At 47.2% G+C, this 19,830-nt stretch overlaps 32 non-coding genes across 32 annotated transcripts; all 32 read left to right on the top strand.

Annotated features, from left to right (window-relative positions):
• Positions 1 to 328: 328 nt before the first annotated feature.
• On the top strand, positions 329 to 400 carry TRNAD-GUC (transfer RNA aspartic acid (anticodon GUC)). Its single transcript has one exon. It is a non-coding gene; the product is annotated as a tRNA-Asp (tRNA).
• A 236-nt stretch (positions 401 to 636) lies between these two features.
• Positions 637 to 710, top strand: TRNAI-AAU (transfer RNA isoleucine (anticodon AAU)). Its single transcript has one exon. It is a non-coding gene; the product is annotated as a tRNA-Ile (tRNA).
• An 874-nt stretch (positions 711 to 1,584) lies between these two features.
• TRNAD-GUC (transfer RNA aspartic acid (anticodon GUC)) lies at positions 1,585 to 1,656 on the top strand. The gene has a single exon. It is a non-coding gene; the product is annotated as a tRNA-Asp (tRNA).
• Positions 1,657 to 1,898: 242 nt separating this feature from the next.
• TRNAI-AAU (transfer RNA isoleucine (anticodon AAU)) lies at positions 1,899 to 1,972 on the top strand. Its single transcript has one exon. It is a non-coding gene; the product is annotated as a tRNA-Ile (tRNA).
• Positions 1,973 to 2,846: 874 nt separating this feature from the next.
• On the top strand, positions 2,847 to 2,918 carry TRNAD-GUC (transfer RNA aspartic acid (anticodon GUC)). Its single transcript has one exon. It is a non-coding gene; the product is annotated as a tRNA-Asp (tRNA).
• A 238-nt stretch (positions 2,919 to 3,156) lies between these two features.
• Positions 3,157 to 3,230, top strand: TRNAI-AAU (transfer RNA isoleucine (anticodon AAU)). Its single transcript has one exon. It is a non-coding gene; the product is annotated as a tRNA-Ile (tRNA).
• Positions 3,231 to 4,104: 874 nt separating this feature from the next.
• TRNAD-GUC (transfer RNA aspartic acid (anticodon GUC)) lies at positions 4,105 to 4,176 on the top strand. Its single transcript has one exon. It is a non-coding gene; the product is annotated as a tRNA-Asp (tRNA).
• Positions 4,177 to 4,413: 237 nt separating this feature from the next.
• TRNAI-AAU (transfer RNA isoleucine (anticodon AAU)) lies at positions 4,414 to 4,487 on the top strand. Its single transcript has one exon. It is a non-coding gene; the product is annotated as a tRNA-Ile (tRNA).
• An 802-nt stretch (positions 4,488 to 5,289) lies between these two features.
• Positions 5,290 to 5,361, top strand: TRNAD-GUC (transfer RNA aspartic acid (anticodon GUC)). Its single transcript has one exon. It is a non-coding gene; the product is annotated as a tRNA-Asp (tRNA).
• A 235-nt stretch (positions 5,362 to 5,596) lies between these two features.
• On the top strand, positions 5,597 to 5,670 carry TRNAI-AAU (transfer RNA isoleucine (anticodon AAU)). Its single transcript has one exon. It is a non-coding gene; the product is annotated as a tRNA-Ile (tRNA).
• An 874-nt stretch (positions 5,671 to 6,544) lies between these two features.
• Positions 6,545 to 6,616, top strand: TRNAD-GUC (transfer RNA aspartic acid (anticodon GUC)). The gene has a single exon. It is a non-coding gene; the product is annotated as a tRNA-Asp (tRNA).
• A 240-nt stretch (positions 6,617 to 6,856) lies between these two features.
• Positions 6,857 to 6,930, top strand: TRNAI-AAU (transfer RNA isoleucine (anticodon AAU)). Its single transcript has one exon. It is a non-coding gene; the product is annotated as a tRNA-Ile (tRNA).
• Positions 6,931 to 7,804: 874 nt separating this feature from the next.
• Positions 7,805 to 7,876, top strand: TRNAD-GUC (transfer RNA aspartic acid (anticodon GUC)). Its single transcript has one exon. It is a non-coding gene; the product is annotated as a tRNA-Asp (tRNA).
• A 236-nt stretch (positions 7,877 to 8,112) lies between these two features.
• On the top strand, positions 8,113 to 8,186 carry TRNAI-AAU (transfer RNA isoleucine (anticodon AAU)). The gene has a single exon. It is a non-coding gene; the product is annotated as a tRNA-Ile (tRNA).
• An 874-nt stretch (positions 8,187 to 9,060) lies between these two features.
• TRNAD-GUC (transfer RNA aspartic acid (anticodon GUC)) lies at positions 9,061 to 9,132 on the top strand. The gene has a single exon. It is a non-coding gene; the product is annotated as a tRNA-Asp (tRNA).
• A 238-nt stretch (positions 9,133 to 9,370) lies between these two features.
• Positions 9,371 to 9,444, top strand: TRNAI-AAU (transfer RNA isoleucine (anticodon AAU)). The gene has a single exon. It is a non-coding gene; the product is annotated as a tRNA-Ile (tRNA).
• Positions 9,445 to 10,318: 874 nt separating this feature from the next.
• Positions 10,319 to 10,390, top strand: TRNAD-GUC (transfer RNA aspartic acid (anticodon GUC)). Its single transcript has one exon. It is a non-coding gene; the product is annotated as a tRNA-Asp (tRNA).
• Positions 10,391 to 10,624: 234 nt separating this feature from the next.
• TRNAI-AAU (transfer RNA isoleucine (anticodon AAU)) lies at positions 10,625 to 10,698 on the top strand. The gene has a single exon. It is a non-coding gene; the product is annotated as a tRNA-Ile (tRNA).
• Positions 10,699 to 11,572: 874 nt separating this feature from the next.
• On the top strand, positions 11,573 to 11,644 carry TRNAD-GUC (transfer RNA aspartic acid (anticodon GUC)). The gene has a single exon. It is a non-coding gene; the product is annotated as a tRNA-Asp (tRNA).
• A 238-nt stretch (positions 11,645 to 11,882) lies between these two features.
• Positions 11,883 to 11,956, top strand: TRNAI-AAU (transfer RNA isoleucine (anticodon AAU)). The gene has a single exon. It is a non-coding gene; the product is annotated as a tRNA-Ile (tRNA).
• Positions 11,957 to 12,830: 874 nt separating this feature from the next.
• Positions 12,831 to 12,902, top strand: TRNAD-GUC (transfer RNA aspartic acid (anticodon GUC)). Its single transcript has one exon. It is a non-coding gene; the product is annotated as a tRNA-Asp (tRNA).
• A 237-nt stretch (positions 12,903 to 13,139) lies between these two features.
• On the top strand, positions 13,140 to 13,213 carry TRNAI-AAU (transfer RNA isoleucine (anticodon AAU)). Its single transcript has one exon. It is a non-coding gene; the product is annotated as a tRNA-Ile (tRNA).
• Positions 13,214 to 14,087: 874 nt separating this feature from the next.
• Positions 14,088 to 14,159, top strand: TRNAD-GUC (transfer RNA aspartic acid (anticodon GUC)). Its single transcript has one exon. It is a non-coding gene; the product is annotated as a tRNA-Asp (tRNA).
• Positions 14,160 to 14,398: 239 nt separating this feature from the next.
• TRNAI-AAU (transfer RNA isoleucine (anticodon AAU)) lies at positions 14,399 to 14,472 on the top strand. The gene has a single exon. It is a non-coding gene; the product is annotated as a tRNA-Ile (tRNA).
• Positions 14,473 to 15,346: 874 nt separating this feature from the next.
• Positions 15,347 to 15,418, top strand: TRNAD-GUC (transfer RNA aspartic acid (anticodon GUC)). The gene has a single exon. It is a non-coding gene; the product is annotated as a tRNA-Asp (tRNA).
• Positions 15,419 to 15,656: 238 nt separating this feature from the next.
• TRNAI-AAU (transfer RNA isoleucine (anticodon AAU)) lies at positions 15,657 to 15,730 on the top strand. The gene has a single exon. It is a non-coding gene; the product is annotated as a tRNA-Ile (tRNA).
• An 874-nt stretch (positions 15,731 to 16,604) lies between these two features.
• Positions 16,605 to 16,676, top strand: TRNAD-GUC (transfer RNA aspartic acid (anticodon GUC)). Its single transcript has one exon. It is a non-coding gene; the product is annotated as a tRNA-Asp (tRNA).
• Positions 16,677 to 16,913: 237 nt separating this feature from the next.
• On the top strand, positions 16,914 to 16,987 carry TRNAI-AAU (transfer RNA isoleucine (anticodon AAU)). Its single transcript has one exon. It is a non-coding gene; the product is annotated as a tRNA-Ile (tRNA).
• Positions 16,988 to 17,861: 874 nt separating this feature from the next.
• TRNAD-GUC (transfer RNA aspartic acid (anticodon GUC)) lies at positions 17,862 to 17,933 on the top strand. The gene has a single exon. It is a non-coding gene; the product is annotated as a tRNA-Asp (tRNA).
• Positions 17,934 to 18,170: 237 nt separating this feature from the next.
• Positions 18,171 to 18,244, top strand: TRNAI-AAU (transfer RNA isoleucine (anticodon AAU)). The gene has a single exon. It is a non-coding gene; the product is annotated as a tRNA-Ile (tRNA).
• A 441-nt stretch (positions 18,245 to 18,685) lies between these two features.
• TRNAD-GUC (transfer RNA aspartic acid (anticodon GUC)) lies at positions 18,686 to 18,757 on the top strand. Its single transcript has one exon. It is a non-coding gene; the product is annotated as a tRNA-Asp (tRNA).
• Positions 18,758 to 18,995: 238 nt separating this feature from the next.
• TRNAI-AAU (transfer RNA isoleucine (anticodon AAU)) lies at positions 18,996 to 19,069 on the top strand. Its single transcript has one exon. It is a non-coding gene; the product is annotated as a tRNA-Ile (tRNA).
• Positions 19,070 to 19,830: the final 761 nt, after the last annotated feature.

Consider the following 19,830-nt stretch of genomic DNA (forward strand, 5'->3'; position numbering starts at 1 on the left):
TCTAGGGTCAGTGTGCTGCCTAGAAAAAACCGCTGTGTGAATGAGGCCATAGTTGTCAGCCGAGCAAAAGTTTGACTAAATCTCCCAGACACTATAGACAGCTTTGCCATCATTCGGATGTCTGCTGGCTGGCCCATTTCTCTCATCCAAAGGAGCACTGACTCTGGCCAGTGAGGGCAAAATGGCAGTTTTCTTCACAGTCTCACCTCTCTTATCTGAAAGTGCAAAAAAGGAAAAATGAGCAGGGCCCACAGTGGATCCTCTGAGCACTCACATGCCTCGTGTGCACTTTCTCGGAGTGTGATGTCAGAGGTTTCGACGCAGCCAATCCTCGTTAGTATAGTGGTGAGTATCCCCGCCTGTCACGCGGGAGACCGGGGTTCGATTCCCCGACGGGGAGGTTTCTTATGTTCTTGCCACTGCTACGTGAACCTGATTGATCCGGCAATATCTTCATAAGCAGGAGCTTTTGATCTTTTATTGTTCGACTGTCACGCGTTACATATGCGTCTACCACCAAAAGTCCCTACATGTGTGCTAAATCCATCCCCACCCCCCCCCAAAAAAAAAAAAAAAAGGATCGCGCTCGTACAGCTTTCCATTTTTTTCCCGGCAGGGACGTAATGCCACACCCATGGCCGGTTAGCTCAGTTGGTTAGAGCGTGGTGCTAATAACGCCAAGGTCGTGGGTTCGATCCCCGTACGGGCCAGGAGCAGCTTTTTAGAGGTCATGTTCACTAGTTTCATCCCAGGTAGATCGATGCTGAAGCTGGTTTCTTCCGATTCCGCATTTTGCTCACAGTGTTTACCGTCTCGAATCGTGTGCCTAACTGATTTGCAGAAGTAGTTGTCTCTATGTTGTGGTGTTAATTGAAGCCTGTAGCAGGCATATACTAACTATAGTTGGTGTGGATTTTGCTGTTGACATTTGTGTCATTGTTGATAAACTACACGGTGTCCTTGCTATTCAAGGACACCCCATCGACATGTCCTGCAGAAGAGCGGAGAAGAGGGAATTGTCTGCAGAGATGAGCAGAGCATGTCCAAAGTTATCATGGCATCTAGAACAGATGGAAACAAAAAGGATGAGAAAGACTCCAATAAGAGCAAACATCATCTATAAAGGTACCTGGATGTCAAAGTTTATTTGCGCTACTTCCTGCTTCTATTCAGTATTGAGGCTCCTGTATGTAGGGTAAAAATGGCTAATAACCACTTCTACTATCTCTTCGCCCTTGTTAAGGACACTAGATCCTTCTAGGGTCAGTGTGCTGCCTAGAAAAAACCGCTGTGTGAATGAGGCCATAGTTGTCAGCCGAGCAAAAGTTTGACTAAATCTCCCAGACACTATAGACAGCTTTGCCATCATTCGGATGTCTGCTGGCTGGCCCATTTCTCTCATCCAAAGGAGCACTGACTCTGGCCAGTGAGGGCAAAATGGCAGTTTTCTTCACAGTCTCACCTCTCTTATCTGAAAGTGCAAAAAAGGAAAAATGAGCAGGGCCCACAGTGGATCCTCTGAGCACTCACATGCCTCGTGTGCACTTTCTCGGAGTGTGATGTCAGAGGTTTCGACGCAGCCAATCCTCGTTAGTATAGTGGTGAGTATCCCCGCCTGTCACGCGGGAGACCGGGGTTCGATTCCCCGACGGGGAGGTTTCTTATGTTCTTGCCACTGCTACGTGAACCTGATTGATCCGGCAATATCTTCATAAGCAGGAGCTTTTGATCTTTTATTGTTCGACTGTCACGCGTTACATATGCGTCTACCACCAAAAGTCCCTACATGTGTGCTAAATCCATCCCCACCCCCCCCCCCCCCCCAAAAAAAAAAAAAAAGGATCGCGCTCGTACAGCTTTCCATTTTTTTCCCGGCAGGGACGTAATGCCACACCCATGGCCGGTTAGCTCAGTTGGTTAGAGCGTGGTGCTAATAACGCCAAGGTCGCGGGTTCGATCCCCGTATGGGCCAGGAGCAGCTTTTTAGAGGTCATGTTCACTAGTTTCATCCCAGGTAGATCGATGCTGAAGCTGGTTTCTTCCGATTCCGCATTTTGCTCACAGTGTTTACCGTCTCGAATCGTGTGCCTAACTGATTTGCAGAAGTAGTTGTCTCTATGTTGTGGTGTTAATTGAAGCCTGTAGCAGGCATATACTAACTATAGTTGGTGTGGATTTTGCTGTTGACATTTGTGTCATTGTTGATAAACTACACGGTGTCCTTGCTATTCAAGGACACCCCATCGACATGTCCTGCAGAAGAGCGGAGAAGAGGGAATTGTCTGCAGAGATGAGCAGAGCATGTCCAAAGTTATCATGGCATCTAGAACAGATGGAAACAAAAAGGATGAGAAAGACTCCAATAAGAGCAAACATCATCTATAAAGGTACCTGGATGTCAAAGTTTATTTGCGCTACTTCCTGCTTCTATTCAGTATTGAGGCTCCTGTATGTAGGGTAAAAATGGCTAATAACCACTTCTACTATCTCTTCGCCCTTGTTAAGGACACTAGATCCTTGTAGGGTCAGTGTGCTGCCTAGAAAAAACCGCTGTGTGAATGAGGCCATAGTTGTCAGCCGAGCAAAAGTTTGACTAAATCTCCCAGACACTATAGACAGCTTTGCCATCATTCGGATGTCTGCTGGCTGGCCCATTTCTCTCATTCAAAGGAGCACTGACTCTGGCCAGTGAGGGCAAAATGGCAGTTTTCTTCACAGTCTCACCTCTCTTATCTGAAAGTGCAAAAAAGGAAAAATGAGCAGGGCCCACAGTGGATCCTCTGAGCACTCACATGCCTCGTGTGCACTTTCTCGGAGTGTGATGTCAGAGGTTTCGACGCAGCCAATCCTCGTTAGTATAGTGGTGAGTATCCCCGCCTGTCACGCGGGAGACCGGGGTTCGATTCCCCGACGGGGAGGTTTCTTATGTTCTTGCCACTGCTACGTGAACCTGATTGATCCGGCAATATCTTCATAAGCAGGAGCTTTTGATCTTTTATTGTTCGACTGTCACGCGTTACATATGCGTCTACCACCAAAAGTCCCTACATGTGTGCTAAATCCATCCCCACCCCCCCCCCCAAAAAAAAAAAAAAAAGGATCGCGCTCGTACAGCTTTCCATTTTTTTCCCGGCAGGGACGTAATGCCACACCCATGGCCGGTTAGCTCAGTTGGTTAGAGCGTGGTGCTAATAACGCCAAGGTCGCGGGTTCGATCCCCGTACGGGCCAGGAGCAGCTTTTTAGAGGTCATGTTCACTAGTTTCATCCCAGGTAGATCGATGCTGAAGCTGGTTTCTTCCGATTCCGCATTTTGCTCACAGTGTTTACCGTCTCGAATCGTGTGCCTAACTGATTTGCAGAAGTAGTTGTCTCTATGTTGTGGTGTTAATTGAAGCCTGTAGCAGGCATATACTAACTATAGTTGGTGTGGATTTTGCTGTTGACATTTGTGTCATTGTTGATAAACTACACGGTGTCCTTGCTATTCAAGGACACCCCATCGACATGTCCTGCAGAAGAGCGGAGAAGAGGGAATTGTCTGCAGAGATGAGCAGAGCATGTCCAAAGTTATCATGGCATCTAGAACAGATGGAAACAAAAAGGATGAGAAAGACTCCAATAAGAGCAAACATCATCTATAAAGGTACCTGGATGTCAAAGTTTATTTGCGCTACTTCCTGCTTCTATTCAGTATTGAGGCTCCTGTATGTAGGGTAAAAATGGCTAATAACCACTTCTACTATCTCTTCGCCCTTGTTAAGGACACTAGATCCTTCTAGGGTCAGTGTGCTGCCTAAAAAAAACCGCTGTGTGAATGAGGCCATAGTTGTCAGCCGAGCAAAAGTTTGACTAAATCTCCCAGACACTATAGACAGCTTTGCCATCATTCGGATGTCTGCTGGCTGGCCCATTTCTCTCATCCAAAGGAGCACTGACTCTGGCCAGTGAGGGCAAAATGGCAGTTTTCTTCACAGTCTCACCTCTCTTATCTGAAAGTGCAAAAAAGGAAAAATGAGCAGGGCCCACAGTGGATCCTCTGAGCACTCACATGCCTCGTGTGCACTTTCTCGGAGTGTGATGTCAGAGGTTTCGACGCAGCCAATCCTCGTTAGTATAGTGGTGAGTATCCCCGCCTGTCACGCGGGAGACCGGGGTTCGATTCCCCGACGGGGAGGTTTCTTATGTTCTTGCCACTGCTACGTGAACCTGATTGATCCGGCAATATCTTCATAAGCAGGAGCTTTTGATCTTTTATTGTTCGACTGTCACGCGTTACATATGCGTCTACCACCAAAAGTCCCTACATGTGTGCTAAATCCATCCCCACCCCCCCCCCCAAAAAAAAAAAAAAAGGATCGCGCTCGTACAGCTTTCCATTTTTTTCCCGGCAGGGACGTAATGCCACACCCATGGCCGGTTAGCTCAGTTGGTTAGAGCGTGGTGCTAATAACGCCAAGGTCGCGGGTTCGATCCCCGTACGGGCCAGGAGCAGCTTTTTAGAGGTCATGTTCACTAGTTTCATCCCAGGTAGATCGATGCTGAAGCTGGTTTCTTCCGATTCCGCATTTTGCTCACAGTGTTTACCGTCTCGAATCGTGTGCCTAACTGATTTGCAGAAGTAGTTGTCTCTATGTTGTGGTGTTAATTGAAGCCTGTAGCAGGCATATACTAACTATAGTTGGTGTGGATTTTGCTGTTGACATTTGTGTCATTGTTGATAAACTACACGGTGTCCTTGCTATTCAAGGACACCCCATCGACATGTCCTGCAGAAGAGCGGAGAAGAGGGAATTGTCTGCAGAGATGAGAGCAAACATCATCTATAAAGGTACCTGGATGTCAAAGTTTATTTGCGCTACTTCCTGCTTCTATTCAGTATTGAGGCTCCTGTATGTAGGGTAAAAATGGCTAATAACCACTTCTACTATCTCTTCGCCCTTGTTAAGGACACTAGATCCTTCTAGGGTCAGTGTGCTGCCTAGAAAAAAACGCTGTGTGAATGAGGCCATAGTTGTCAGCCGAGCAAAAGTTTGACTAAATCTCCCAGACACTATAGACAGCTTTGCCATCATTCGGATGTCTGCTGGCTGGCCCATTTCTCTCATCCAAAGGAGCACTGACTCTGGCCAGTGAGGGCAAAATGGCAGTTTTCTTCACAGTCTCACCTCTCTTATCTGAAAGTGCAAAAAAGGAAAAATGAGCAGGGCCCACAGTGGATCCTCTGAGCACTCACATGCCTCGTGTGCACTTTCTCGGAGTGTGATGTCAGAGGTTTCGACGCAGCCAATCCTCGTTAGTATAGTGGTGAGTATCCCCGCCTGTCACGCGGGAGACCGGGGTTCGATTCCCCGACGGGGAGGTTTCTTATGTTCTTGCCACTGCTACGTGAACCTGATTGATCCGGCAATATCTTCATAAGCAGGAGCTTTTGATCTTTTATTGTTCGACTGTCACGCGTTACATATGCGTCTACCACCAAAAGTCCCTACATGTGTGCTAAATCCATCCCCACCCCCCCCCCCCAAAAAAAAAAAAGGATCGCGCTCGTACAGCTTTCCATTTTTTTCCCGGCAGGGACGTAACGCCACACCCATGGCCGGTTAGCTCAGTTGGTTAGAGCGTGGTGCTAATAACGCCAAGGTCGCGGGTTCGATCCCCGTACGGGCCAGGAGCAGCTTTTTAGAGGTCATGTTCACTAGTTTCATCCCAGGTAGATCGATGCTGAAGCTGGTTTCTTCCGATTCCGCATTTTGCTCACAGTGTTTACCGTCTCGAATCGTGTGCCTAACTGATTTGCAGAAGTAGTTGTCTCTATGTTGTGGTGTTAATTGAAGCCTGTAGCAGGCATATACTAACTATAGTTGGTGTGGATTTTGCTGTTGACATTTGTGTCATTGTTGATAAACTACACGGTGTCCTTGCTATTCAAGGACACCCCATCGACATGTCCTGCAGAAGAGCGGAGAAGAGGGAATTGTCTGCAGAGATGAGCAGAGCATGTCCAAAGTTATCATGGCATCTAGAACAGATGGAAACAAAAAGGATGAGAAAGACTCCAATAAGAGCAAACATCATCTATAAAGGTACCTGGATGTCAAAGTTTATTTGCGCTACTTCCTGCTTCTATTCAGTATTGAGGCTCCTGTATGTAGGGTAAAAATGGCTAATAACCACTTCTACTATCTCTTCGCCCTTGTTAAGGACACTAGATCCTTCTAGGGTCAGTGTGCTGCCTAGAAAAAACCGCTGTGTGAATGAGGCCATAGTTGTCAGCCGAGCAAAAGTTTGACTAAATCTCCCAGACACTATAGACAGCTTTGCCATCATTCGGATGTCTGCTGGCTGGCCCATTTCTCTCATCCAAAGGAGCACTGACTCTGGCCAGTGAGGGCAAAATGGCAGTTTTCTTCACAGTCTCACCTCTCTTATCTGAAAGTGCAAAAAAGGAAAAATGAGCAGGGCCCACAGTGGATCCTCTGAGCACTCACATGCCTCGTGTGCACTTTCTCGGAGTGTGATGTCAGAGGTTTCGACGCAGCCAATCCTCGTTAGTATAGTGGTGAGTATCCCTGCCTGTCACGCGGGAGACCGGGGTTCGATTCCCCGACGGGGAGGTTTCTTATGTTCTTGCCACTGCTACGTGAACCTGATTGATCCGGCAATATCTTCATAAGCAGGAGCTTTTGATCTTTTATTGTTCGACTGTCACGCGTTACATATGCGTCTACCACCAAAAGTCCCTACATGTGTGCTAAATCCATCCCCACCACCCCCCCCCCAAAAAAAAAAAAAAAAGGATCGCGCTCGTACAGCTTTCCATTTTTTTCCCGGCAGGGACGTAATGCCACACCCATGGCCGGTTAGCTCAGTTGGTTAGAGCGTGGTGCTAATAACGCCAAGGTCGCGGGCTCGATCCCCGTACGGGCCAGGAGCAGCTTTTTAGAGGTCATGTTCACTAGTTTCATCCCAGGTAGATCGATGCTGAAGCTGGTTTCTTCCGATTCCGCATTTTGCTCACAGTGTTTACCGTCTCGAATCGTGTGCCTAACTGATTTGCAGAAGTAGTTGTCTCTATGTTGTGGTGTTAATTGAAGCCTGTAGCAGGCATATACTAACTATAGTTGGTGTGGATTTTGCTGTTGACATTTGTGTCATTGTTGATAAACTACACGGTGTCCTTGCTATTCAAGGACACCCCATCGACATGTCCTGCAGAAGAGCGGAGAAGAGGGAATTGTCTGCAGAGATGAGCAGAGCATGTCCAAAGTTATCATGGCATCTAGAACAGATGGAAACAAAAAGGATGAGAAAGACTCCAATAAGAGCAAACATCATCTATAAAGGTACCTGGATGTCAAAGTTTATTTGCGCTACTTCCTGCTTCTATTCAGTATTGAGGCTCCTGTATGTAGGGTAAAAATGGCTAATAACCACTTCTACTATCTCTTCGCCCTTGTTAAGGACACTAGATCCTTCTAGGGTCAGTGTGCTGCCTAGAAAAAACCGCTGTGTGAATGAGGCCATAGTTGTCAGCCGAGCAAAAGTTTGACTAAATCTCCCAGACACTATAGACAGCTTTGCCATCATTCGGATGTCTGCTGGCTGGCCCATTTCTCTCATCCAAAGGAGCACTGACTCTGGCCAGTGAGGGCAAAATGGCAGTTTTCTTCACAGTCTCACCTCTCTTATCTGAAAGTGCAAAAAAGGAAAAATGAGCAGGGCCCACAGTGGATCCTCTGAGCACTCACATGCCTCGTGTGCACTTTCTCGGAGTGTGATGTCAGAGGTTTCGACGCAGCCAATCCTCGTTAGTATAGTGGTGAGTATCCCCGCCTGTCACGCGGGAGACCGGGGTTCGATTCCCCGACGGGGAGGTTTCTTATGTTCTTGACACTGCTACGTGAACCTGATTGATCCGGGAATATCTTCATAAGCAGGAGCTTTTGATCTTTTATTGTTCGACTGTCACGCGTTACATATGCGTCTACCACCAAAAGTCCCTACATGTGTGCTAAATCCATCCCCACCCCCCCCCAAAAAAAAAAAAAAAAGGATCGCGCTCGTACAGCTTTCCATTTTTTTCCCGGCAGGGACGTAATGCCACACCCATGGCCGGTTAGCTCAGTTGGTTAGAGCGTGGTGCTAATAACGCCAAGGTCGCGGGCTCGATCCCCGTACGGGCCAGGAGCAGCTTTTTAGAGGTCATGTTCACTAGTTTCATCCCAGGTAGATCGATGCTGAAGCTGGTTTCTTCCGATTCCGCATTTTGCTCACAGTGTTTACCGTCTCGAATCGTGTGCCTAACTGATTTGCAGAAGTAGTTGTCTCTATGTTGTGGTGTTAATTGAAGCCTGTAGCAGGCATATACTAACTATAGTTGGTGTGGATTTTGCTGTTGACATTTGTGTCATTGTTGATAAACTACACGGTGTCCTTGCTATTCAAGGACACCCCATCGACATGTCCTGCAGAAGAGCGGAAAAGAGGGAATTGTCTGCAGAGATGAGCAGAGCATGTCCAAAGTTATCATGGCATCTAGAACAGATGGAAACAAAAAGGATGAGAAAGACTCCAATAAGAGCAAACATCATCTATAAAGGTACCTGGATGTCAAAGTTTATTTGCGCTACTTCCTGCTTCTATTCAGTATTGAGGCTCCTGTATGTAGGGTAAAAATGGCTAATAACCACTTCTACTATCTCTTCGCCCTTGTTAAGGACACTAGATCCTTCTAGGGTCAGTGTGCTGCCTAGAAAAAACCGCTGTGTGAATGAGGCCATAGTTGTCAGCCGAGCAAAAGTTTGACTAAATCTCCCAGACACTATAGACAGCTTTGCCATCATTCGGATGTCTGCTGGCTGGCCCATTTCTCTCATCCAAAGGAGCACTGACTCTGGCCAGTGAGGGCAAAATGGCAGTTTTCTTCACAGTCTCACCTCTCTTATCTGAAAGTGCAAAAAAGGAAAAATGAGCAGGGCCCACAGTGGATCCTCTGAGCACTCACATGCCTCGTGTGCACTTTCTCGGAGTGTGATGTCAGAGGTTTCGACGCAGCCAATCCTCGTTAGTATAGTGGTGAGTATCCCCGCCTGTCACGCGGGAGACCGGGGTTCGATTCCCCGACGGGGAGGTTTCTTATGTTCTTGCCACTGCTACGTGAACCTGATTGATCCGGCAATATCTTCATAAACAGGAGCTTTTGATCTTTTATTGTTCGACTGTCACGCGTTACATATGCGTCTACCACCAAAAGTCCCTACATGTGTGCTAAATCCATCCCCACCCCCCCCCCCCAAAAAAAAAAAAAAAGGATCGCGCTCGTACAGCTTTCCATTTTTTTCCTGGCAGGGACGTAATGCCACACCCATGGCCGGTTAGCTCAGTTGGTTAGAGCGTGGTGCTAATAACGCCAAGGTCGCGGGTTCGATCCCCGTACGGGCCAGGAGCAGCTTTTTAGAGGTCATGTTCACTAGTTTCATCCCAGGTAGATCGATGCTGAAGCTGGTTTCTTCCGATTCCGCATTTTGCTCACAGTGTTTACCGTCTCGAATCGTGTGCCTAACTGATTTGCAGAAGTAGTTGTCTCTATGTTGTGGTGTTAATTGAAGCCTGTAGCAGGCATATACTAACTATAGTTGGTGTGGATTTTGCTGTTGACATTTGTGTCATTGTTGATAAACTACACGGTGTCCTTGCTATTCAAGGACACCCCATCGACATGTCCTGCAGAAGAGCGGAGAAGAGGGAATTGTCTGCAGAGATGAGCAGAGCATGTCCAAAGTTATCATGGCATCTAGAACAGATGGAAACAAAAATGATGAGAAAGACTCCAATAAGAGCAAACATCATCTATAAAGGTACCTGGATGTCAAAGTTTATTTGCGCTACTTCCTGCTTCTATTCAGTATTGAGGCTCCTGTATGTAGGGTAAAAATGGCTAATAACCACTTCTACTATCTCTTCGCCCTTGTTAAGGACACTAGATCCTTCTAGGGTCAGTGTGCTGCCTAGAAAAAACCGCTGTGTGAATGAGGCCATAGTTGTCAGCCGAGCAAAAGTTTGACTAAATCTCCCAGACACTATAGACAGCTTTGCCATCATTCGGATGTCTGCTGGCTGGCCCATTTCTCTCATCCAAAGGAGCACTGACTCTGGCCAGTGAGGGCAAAATGGCAGTTTCCTTCACAGTCTCACCTCTCTTATCTGAAAGTGCAAAAAAGGAAAAATGAGCAGGGCCCACAGTGGATCCTCTGAGCACTCACATGCCTCGTGTGCACTTTCTCGGAGTGTGATGTCAGAGGTTTCGACGCAGCCAATCCTCGTTAGTATAGTGGTGAGTATCCCCGCCTGTCACGCGGGAGACCGGGGTTCGATTCCCCGACGGGGAGGTTTCTTATGTTCTTGCCACTGCTACGTGAACCTGATTGATCCGGCAATATCTTCATAAGCAGGAGCTTTTGATCTTTTATTGTTCGACTGTCACGCGTTACATATGCGTCTACCACCAAAAGTCCCTACATGTGTGCTAAATCCATCCCCACCCCCCCAAAAAAAAAAAAAATAGGATCGCGCTCGTACAGCTTTCCATTTTTTTCCCGGCAGGGACGTAATGCCACACCCATGGCCGGTTAGCTCAGTTGGTTAGAGCGTGGTGCTAATAACGCCAAGGTCGCGGGTTCGATCCCCGTACGGGCCAGGAGCAGCTTTTTAGAGGTCATGTTCACTAGTTTCATCCCAGGTAGATCGATGCTGAAGCTGGTTTCTTCCGATTCCGCATTTTGCTCACAGTGTTTACCGTCTCGAATCGTGTGCCTAACTGATTTGCAGAAGTAGTTGTCTCTATGTTGTGGTGTTAATTGAAGCCTTTAGCAGGCATATACTAACTATAGTTGGTGTGGATTTTGCTGTTGACATTTGTGTCATTGTTGATAAACTACACGGTGTCCTTGCTATTCAAGGACACCCCATCGACATGTCCTGCAGAAGAGCGGAGAAGAGGGAATTGTCTGCAGAGATGAGCAGAGCATGTCCAAAGTTATCATGGCATCTAGAACAGATGGAAACAAAAAGGATGAGAAAGACTCCAATAAGAGCAAACATCATCTATAAAGGTACCTGGATGTCAAAGTTTATTTGCGCTACTTCCTGCTTCTATTCAGTATTGAGGCTCCTGTATGTAGGGTAAAAATGGCTAATAACCACTTCTACTATCTCTTCGCCCTTGTTAAGGACACTAGATCCTTCTAGGGTCAGTGTGCTGCCTAGAAAAAACCGCTGTGTGAATGAGGCCATAGTTGTCAGCCGAGCAAAAGTTTGACTAAATCTCCCAGACACTATAGACAGCTTTGCCATCATTCGGATGTCTGCTGGCTGGCCCATTTCTCTCATCCAAAGGAGCACTGACTCTGGCCAGTGAGGGCAAAATGGCAGTTTTCTTCACAGTCTCACCTCTCTTATCTGAAAGTGCAAAAAAGGAAAAATGAGCAGGGCCCACAGTGGATCCTCTGAGCACTCACATGCCTCGTGTGCACTTTCTCGGAGTGTGATGTCAGAGGTTTCGACGCAGCCAATCCTCGTTAGTATAGTGGTGAGTATCCCCGCCTGTCACGCGGGAGACCGGGGTTCGATTCCCCGACGGGGAGGTTTCTTATGTTCTTGCCACTGCTACGTGAACCTGATTGATCCGGCAATATCTTCATAAGCAGGAGCTTTTGATCTTTTATTGTTCGACTGTCACGCGTTACATATGCGTCTACCACCAAAAGTCCCTACATGTGTGCTAAATCCATCCCCACCCCCCCCCCCAAAAAAAAAAAAAAAAGGATCGCGCTCGTACAGCTTTCCATTTTTTTCCCGGCAGGGACGTAATGCCACACCCATGGCCGGTTAGCTCAGTTGGTTAGAGCGTGGTGCTAATAACGCCAAGGTCGCGGGTTCGATCCCCGTACGGGCCAGGAGCAGCTTTTTATAGGTCATGTTCACTAGTTTCATCCCAGGTAGATCGATGCTGAAGCTGGTTTCTTCCGATTCCGCATTTTGCTCACAGTGTTTACCGTCTCGAATCGTGTGCCTAACTGATTTGCAGAAGTAGTTGTCTCTATGTTGTGGTGTTAATTGAAGCCTGTAGCAGGCATATACTAACTATAGTTGGTGTGGATTTTGGTGTTGACATTTGTGTCATTGTTGATAAACTACACAGTGTCCTTGCTATTCAAGGACACCCCATCGACATGTCCTGCAGAAGAGCGGAGAAGAGGGAATTGTCTGCAGAGATGAGCAGAGCATGTCCAAAGTTATCATGGCATCTAGAACAGATGGAAACAAAAAGGATGAGAAAGACTCCAATAAGAGCAAACATCATCTATAAAGGTACCTGGATGTCAAAGTTTATTTGCGCTACTTCCTGCTTCTATTCAGTATTGAGGCTCCTGTATGTAGGGTAAAAATGGCTAATAACCACTTCTACTATCTCTTCGCCCTTGTTAAGGACACTAGATCCTTCTAGGGTCAGTGTGCTGCCTAGAAAAAAACGCTGTGTGAATGAGGCCATAGTTGTCAGCCGAGCAAAAGTTTGACTAAATCTCCCAGACACTATAGACAGCTTTGCCATCATTCGGATGTCTGCTGGCTGGCCCATTTCTCTCATCCAAAGGAGCACTGACTCTGGCCAGTGAGGGCAAAATGGCAGTTTTCTTCACAGTCTCACCTCTCTTATCTGAAAGTGCAAAAAAGGAAAAATGAGCAGGGCCCACAGTGGATCCTCTGAGCACTCACATGCCTCGTGTGCACTTTCTCGGAGTGTGATGTCAGAGGTTTTGAGGCAGCCAATCCTCGTTAGTATAGTGGTGAGTATCCCCGCCTGTCACGCGGGAGACCGGGGTTCGATTCCCCGACGGGGAGGTTTCTTATGTTCTTGCCACTGCTACGTGAACCTGATTGATCCGGCAATATCTTCATAAGCAGGAGCTTTTGATCTTTTATTGTTCGACTGTCACGCGTTACATATGCGTCTACCACCAAAAGTCCCTACATGTGTGCTAAATCCATCCCCACCCCCCCCCCCCAAAAAAAAAAAAAAGGATCGCGCTCGTACAGCTTTCCATTTTTTTCCCGGCAGGGACGTAATGCCACACCCATGGCCGGTTAGCTCAGTTGGTTAGAGCGTGGTGCTAATAACGCCAAGGTCGCGGGTTCGATCCCCGTACGGGCCAGGAGCAGCTTTTCAGAGGTCATGTTCACTAGTTTCATCCCAGGTAGATCGATGCTGAAGCTGGTTTCTTCCGATTCCGCATTTTGCTCACAGTGTTTACCGTCTCGAATCGTGTGCCTAACTGATTTGCAGAAGTAGTTGTCTCTATGTTGTGGTGTTAATTGAAGCCTGTAGCAGGCATATACTAACTATAGTTGGTGTGGATTTTGCTGTTGACATTTGTGTCATTGTTGATAAACTACACGGTGTCCTTGCTATTCAAGGACACCCCATCGACATGTCCTGCAGAAGAGCGGAGAAGAGGGAATTGTCTGCAGAGATGAGCAGAGCATGTCCAAAGTTATCATGGCATCTAGAACAGATGGAAACAAAAAGGATGAGAAAGACTCCAATAAGAGCAAACATCATCTATAAAGGTACCTGGATGTCAAAGTTTATTTGCGCTACTTCCTGCTTCTATTCAGTATTGAGGCTCCTGTATGTAGGGTAAAAATGGCTAATAACCACTTCTACTATCTCTTCGCCCTTGTTAAGGACACTAGATCCTTCTAGGGTCAGTGTGCTGCCTAGAAAAAACCGCTGTGTGAATGAGGCCATAGTTGTCAGCCGAGCAAAAGTTTGACTAAATCTCCCAGACACTATAGACAGCTTTGCCATCATTCGGATGTCTGCTGGCTGGCCCATTTCTCTCATCCAAAGGAGCACTGACTCTGGCCAGTGAGGGCAAAATGGCAGTTTTCTTCACAGTCTCACCTCACTTATCTGAAAGTGCAAAAAAGGAAAAATGAGCAGGGCCCACAGTGGATCCTCTGAGCACTCACATGCCTCGTGTGCACTTTCTCGGAGTGTGATGTCAGCGGTTTCGACGCAGCCAATCCTCGTTAGTATAGTGGTGAGTATCCCCGCCTGTCACGCGGGAGACCGGGGTTCGATTCCCCGACGGGGAGGTTTCTTATGTTCTTGCCACTGCTACGTGAACCTGATTGATCCGGCAATATCTTCATAAGCAGGAGCTTTTGATCTTTTATTGTTCGACTGTCACGCGTTACATATGCGTCTACCACCAAAAGTCCCTACATGTGTGCTAAATCCATCCCCACCCCCCCCCCCCAAAAAAAAAAAAAAAAGGATCGCGCTCGTACAGCTTTCCATTTTTTTCCCGGCAGGGACGTAATGCCACACCCATGGCCGGTTAGCTCAGTTGGTTAGAGCGTGGTGCTAATAACGCCAAGGTCGCGGGTTCGATCCCCGTACGGGCCAGGAGCAGCTTTTTAGAGGTCATATTCACTAGTTTCATCCCAGGTAGATCGATGCTGAAGCTGGTTTCTTCCGATTCCGCATTTTGCTCACAGTGTTTACCGTCTCGAATCGTGTGCCTAACTGATTTGCAGAAGTAGTTGTCTCTATGTTGTGGTGTTAATTGAAGCCTTTAGCAGGCATATACTAACTATAGTTGGTGTGGATTTTGCTGTTGACATTTGTGTCATTGTTGATAAACTACACGGTGTCCTTGCTATTCAAGGACACCCCATCGACATGTCCTGCAGAAGAGCGGAGAAGAGGGAATTGTCTGCAGAGATGAGCAGAGCATGTCCAAAGTTATCATGGCATCTAGAACAGATGGAAACAAAAAGGATGAGAAAGACTCCAATAAGAGCAAACATCATCTATAAAGGTACCTGGATGTCAAAGTTTATTTGCGCTACTTCCTGCTTCTATTCAGTATTGAGGCTCCTGTATGTAGGGTAAAAATGGCTAATAACCACTTCTACTATCTCTTCGCCCTTGTTAAGGACACTAGATCCTTCTAGGGTCAGTGTGCTGCCTAGAAAAAACCGCTGTGTGAATGAGGCCATAGTTGTCAGCCGAGCAAAAGTTTGACTAAATCTCCCAGACACTATAGACAGCTTTGCCATCATTCGGATGTCTGCTGGCTGGCCCATTTCTCTCATCCAAAGGAGCACTGACTCTGGCCAGTGAGGGCAAAATGGCAGTTTTCTTCACAGTCTCACCTCTCTTATCTGAAAGTGCAAAAAAGGAAAAATGAGCAGGGCCCACAGTGGATCCTCTGAGCACTCACATGCCTCGTGTGCACTTTCTCGGAGTGTGATGTCAGAGGTTTCGACGCAGCCAATCCTCGTTAGTATAGTGGTGAGTATCCCCGCCTGTCACGCGGGAGACCGGGGTTCGATTCCCCGACGGGGAGGTTTCTTATGTTCTTGCCACTGCTACGTGAACCTGATTGATCCGGCAATATCTTCATAAGCAGGAGCTTTTGATCTTTTATTGTTCGACTGTCACGCGTTACATATGCGTCTACCACCAAAAGTCCCTACATGTGTGCTAAATCCATCCCCACCCCCCCCCCCAAAAAAAAAAAAAAAAGGATCGCGCTCGTACAGCTTTCCATTTTTTTCCCGGCAGGGACGTAATGCCACACCCATGGCCGGTTAGCTCAGTTGGTTAGAGCGTGGTGCTAATAACGCCAAGGTCGCGGGTTCGATCCCCGTACGGGCCAGGAGCAGCTTTTTATAGGTCATGTTCACTAGTTTCATCCCAGGTAGATCGATGCTGAAGCTGGTTTCTTCCGATTCCGCATTTTGCTCACAGTGTTTACCGTCTCGAATCGTGTGCCTAACTGATTTGCAGAAGTAGTTGTCTCTATGTTGTGGTGTTAATTGAAGCCTGTAGCAGGCATATACTAACTATAGTTGGTGTGGATTTTGGTGTTGACATTTGTGTCATTGTTGATAAACTACACAGTGTCCTTGCTATTCAAGGACACCCCATCGACATGTCCTGCAGAAGAGCGGAGAAGAGGGAATTGTCTGCAGAGATGAGCAGAGCATGTCCAAAGTTATCATGGCATCTAGAACAGATGGAAACAAAAAGGATGAGAAAGACTCCAATAAGAGCAAACATCATCTATAAAGGTACCTGGATGTCAAAGTTTATTTGCGCTACTTCCTGCTTCTATTCAGTATTGAGGCTCCTGTATGTAGGGTAAAAATGGCTAATAACCACTTCTACTATCTCTTCGCCCTTGTTAAGGACACTAGATCCTTCTAGGGTCAGTGTGCTGCCTAGAAAAAAACGCTGTGTGAATGAGGCCATAGTTGTCAGCCGAGCAAAAGTTTGACTAAATCTCCCAGACACTATAGACAGCTTTGCCATCATTCGGATGTCTGCTGGCTGGCCCATTTCTCTCATCCAAAGGAGCACTGACTCTGGCCAGTGAGGGCAAAATGGCAGTTTTCTTCACAGTCTCACCTCTCTTATCTGAAAGTGCAAAAAAGGAAAAATGAGCAGGGCCCACAGTGGATCCTCTGAGCACTCACATGCCTCGTGTGCACTTTCTCGGAGTGTGATGTCAGAGGTTTTGAGGCAGCCAATCCTCGTTAGTATAGTGGTGAGTATCCCCGCCTGTCACGCGGGAGACCGGGGTTCGATTCCCCGACGGGGAGGTTTCTTATGTTCTTGCCACTGCTACGTGAACCTGATTGATCCGGCAATATCTTCATAAGCAGGAGCTTTTGATCTTTTATTGTTCGACTGTCACGCGTTACATATGCGTCTACCACCAAAAGTCCCTACATGTGTGCTAAATCCATCCCCACCCCCCCCCCCCCAAAAAAAAAAAAAGGATCGCGCTCGTACAGCTTTCCATTTTTTTCCCGGCAGGGACGTAATGCCACACCCATGGCCGGTTAGCTCAGTTGGTTAGAGCGTGGTGCTAATAACGCCAAGGTCACGGGTTCGATCCCCGTACGGGCCAGGAGCAGCTTTTCAGAGGTCATGTTCACTAGTTTCATCCCAGGTAGATCGATGCTGAAGCTGGTTTCTTCCGATTCCGCATTTTGCTCACAGTGTTTACCGTCTCGAATCGTGTGCCTAACTGATTTGCAGAAGTAGTTGTCTCTATGTTGTGGTGTTAATTGAAGCCTGTAGCAGGCATATACTAACTATAGTTGGTGTGGATTTTGCTGTTGACATTTGTGTCATTGTTGATAAACTACACGGTGTCCTTGTTATTCAAGGACACCCCATCGACATGTCCTGCAGAAGAGCGGAGAAGAGGGAATTGTCTGCAGAGATGAGCAGAGCATGTCCAAAGTTATCATGGCATCTAGAACAGATGGAAACAAAAAGGATGAGAAAGACTCCAATAAGAGCAAACATCATCTATAAAGGTACCTGGATGTCAAAGTTTATTTGCGCTACTTCCTGCTTCTATTCAGTATTGAGGCTCCTGTATGTAGGGTAAAAATGGCTAATAACCACTTCTACTATCTCTTCGCCCTTGTTAAGGACACTAGATCCTTCTAGGGTCAGTGTGCTGCCTAGAAAAAACCGCTGTGTGAATGAGGCCATAGTTGTCAGCCGAGCAAAAGTTTGACTAAATCTCCCAGACACTATAGACAGCTTTGCCATCATTCGGATGTCTGCTGGCTGGCCCATTTCTCTCATCCAAAGGAGCACTGACTCTGGCCAGTGAGGGCAAAATGGCAGTTTTCTTCACAGTCTCACCTCTCTTATCTGAAAGTGCAAAAAAGGAAAAATGAGCAGGGCCCACAGTGGATCCTCTGAGCACTCACATGCCTCGTGTGCACTTTCTCGGAGTGTGATGTCAGAGGTTTTGACGCAGCCAATCCTCGTTAGTATAGTGGTGAGTATCCCCGCCTGTCACGCGGGAGACCGGGGTTCGATTCCCCGACGGGGAGGTTTCTTATGTTCTTGCCACTGCTACGTGAACCTGATTGATCCGGCAATATCTTCATAAGCAGGAGCTTTTGATCTTTTATTGTTCGACTGTCACGCGTTACATATGCGTCTACCACCAAAAGTCCCTACATGTGTGCTAAATCCATCCCCACCCCCCCCCCCAAAAAAAAAAAAAAAGGATCGCGCTCGTACAGCTTTCCATTTTTTTCCCGGCAGGGACGTAATGCCACACCCATGGCCGGTTAGCTCAGTTGGTTAGAGCGTGGTGCTAATAACGCCAAGGTCGCGGGTTCGATCCCCGTACGGGCCAGGAGCAGCTTTTTAGAGGTCATGTTCACTAGTTTCATCCCAGGTAGATCGATGCTGAAGCTGGTTTCTTCCGATTCCGCATTTTGCTCACAGTGTTTACCGTCTCGAATCGTGTGCCTAACTGATTTGCAGAAGTAGTTGTCTCTATGTTGTGGTGTTAATTGAAGCCTGTAGCAGGCATATACTAACTATAGTTGGTGTGGATTTTGCTGTTGACATTTGTGTCATTGTTGATAAACTACACGGTGTCCTTGCTATTCAAGGACACCCCATCGACATGGCCAGTGAGGGCAAAATGGCAGTTTTCTTCACAGTCTCACCTCACTTATCTGAAAGTGCAAAAAAGGAAAAATGAGCAGGGCCCACAGTGGATCCTCTGAGCACTCACATGCCTCGTGTGCACTTTCTCGGAGTGTGATGTCAGCGGTTTCGACGCAGCCAATCCTCGTTAGTATAGTGGTGAGTATCCCCGCCTGTCACGCGGGAGACCGGGGTTCGATTCCCCGACGGGGAGGTTTCTTATGTTCTTGCCACTGCTACGTGAACCTGATTGATCCGGCAATATCTTCATAAGCAGGAGCTTTTGATCTTTTATTGTTCGACTGTCACGCGTTACATATGCGTCTACCACCAAAAGTCCCTACATGTGTGCTAAATCCATCCCCACCCCCCCCCCCAAAAAAAAAAAAAAAAGGATCGCGCTCGTACAGCTTTCCATTTTTTTCCCGGCAGGGACGTAATGCCACACCCATGGCCGGTTAGCTCAGTTGGTTAGAGCGTGGTGCTAATAACGCCAAGGTCGCGGGTTCGATCCCCGTACGGGCCAGGAGCAGCTTTTTAGAGGTCATGTTCACTAGTTTCATCCCAGGTAGATCGATGCTGAAGCTGGTTTCTTCCGATTCCGCATTTTGCTCACAGTGTTTACCGTCTCGAATCGTGTGCCTAACTGATTTGCAGAAGTAGTTGTCTCTATGTTGTGGTGTTAATTGAAGCCTGTAGCAGGCATATACTAACTATAGTTGGTGTGGATTTTGCTGTTGACATTTGTGTCATTGTTGATAAACTACACGGTGTCCTTGCTATTCAAGGACACCCCATCGACATGTCCTGCAGAAGAGCGGAGAAGAGGGAATTGTCTGCAGAGATGAGCAGAGCATGTCCAAAGTTATCATGGCATCTAGAACAGATGGAAACAAAAAGGATGAGAAAGACTCCAATAAGAGCAAACATCATCTATAAAGGTACCTGGATGTCAAAGTTTATTTGTGCTACTTCCTGCTTCTATTCAGTATTGAGGCTCCTGTATGTAGGGTAAAAATGGCTAATAACCACTTCTACTATCTCTTCGCCCTTGTTAAGGACACTAGATCCTTCTAGGGTCAGTGTGCTGCCTAGAAAAAACCGCTGTGTGAATGAGGCCATAGTTGTCAGCCGAGCAAAAGTTTGACTAAATCTCCCAGACACTATAGACAGCTTTGCCATCATTCGGATGTCTGCTGGCTGGCCCATTTCTCTCATCCAAAGGAGCACTGACTCTGGCCAGTGAGGGCAAAATGGCAGTTTTCTTCACAGTCTCACCTCTCTTAT

This window comes from Dendrobates tinctorius, unplaced genomic scaffold (assembly GCF_039654945.1).
Source record: "Dendrobates tinctorius isolate UK_male_01 unplaced genomic scaffold, ASM3965494v1 ptg000062l, whole genome shotgun sequence".
Taxonomy (NCBI): Eukaryota; Metazoa; Chordata; class Amphibia; order Anura; family Dendrobatidae; genus Dendrobates; species Dendrobates tinctorius.